This window comes from Morus notabilis, unplaced genomic scaffold (genome assembly GCF_000414095.1).
Source record: "Morus notabilis unplaced genomic scaffold, ASM41409v2 C11379896, whole genome shotgun sequence".
NCBI lineage: Eukaryota > Viridiplantae > Streptophyta > Magnoliopsida > Rosales > Moraceae > Morus > Morus notabilis.
Window position 1 is genome coordinate 1 of NW_010387579.1, and position 1,139 is coordinate 1,139.

General features: G+C 32.5%; 1 long non-coding RNA gene across 1 annotated transcript; it reads right to left on the reverse strand.

Moving 5' to 3' along the window:
* Window positions 1-569, reverse strand: LOC112095298. The gene is made up of 2 exons (XR_002903771.1): window positions 529-569; window positions 1-211 (listed from the first exon to the last, which is right to left on the reverse strand). It is a non-coding gene; the product is annotated as an uncharacterized LOC112095298 (long non-coding RNA).
* Window positions 570-1,139: the final 570 nt, after the last annotated feature.

Sequence of the window (1,139 nt, forward strand, 5' to 3'; positions counted from 1 at the left end):
CCAATTCGAGTTGATACATCAGTATCATCTTCATAAGACGCATCGGTTTCATCCTTCTTGGAAGGCCAAGGTGTGATAATTTCACAATCATTAGAACCTTTGAGGTCTAAGCTGCTGCTTTTACTACCACCTCCATCCTTAGCCTTGGGTACTCCATATGACCTTATCACTGAAGACGCAGCTGTGGCCCCAGGACCAAAAGCAACTTGAGCTGAACGTCGAACATTAAAAGTAAGTGGAAGCCAGATGCACCATAATCTTAATCACAACAACAATGAAAAAGTAAACCACATTTCTTAATCTGGGTGTTTTTTTATTATCCATAAGTAAGTGCAATGAGTAGAGCTAAGGTGCTGATGATCATTTAAAACTCTCAAGAAGTACTTTTAATGATGTGATCACAAGTTTTGAGTTTAATTCCTACTGTGCTAATTGGTGCTATACTAAACCCAATCTCAGAATCTGGCAGAACTCTACGGCATAATGTATGAGTTGATAATAAGAGATCAAGAAATGATGAATAATTACTTTTCTTTCCAGCTTTAGGCCCTCTTCTTGTGAGATTCTCCTGTGAATTCACAGACAACGATGAATCAATATCCAATATCCACTATAAAATATAGCAAGTAACTGCTAAAAAAAGAACTAAATTGAAGTAATTTTTGACATCTTCTAACACATATATAACAGGTACAGATAAGCTAATTAATTGTGAAGTGGATTTTTTTTTTCAGGCATCTAATCCCAAAATCTAATTTTCTATGCCTCTCTCCTTTCTTTTCTCATTTTTTTTTTTAAAACGAGACTAAACAAACAGAATGTCCTTTTTGTTGTTTTTTCAACATCTTGAAAAAATGGAATTTTTTTAATTGGTTTTTGTTACTTATTATTTGAACTTTTGGGTTATTTCTCAAGTTTTGGCGCTAATAAGTATAAATAATCCCATATATAGTTCTTTCATAATCTACAAGAAAATAAAAAATTGTTTTTGAGAAGACCATTCTTGGAAATGTAAACGTGTAACCAAACAATCCCAAATGCATATTCCCAAACAGAGTCCCAGAGGCTATTATAATAATACCGTCCAGAGGGAAAAAAAAAAAAAAAAAAAAAAAAAAAAAAAAAAAAATTTAAAAAAA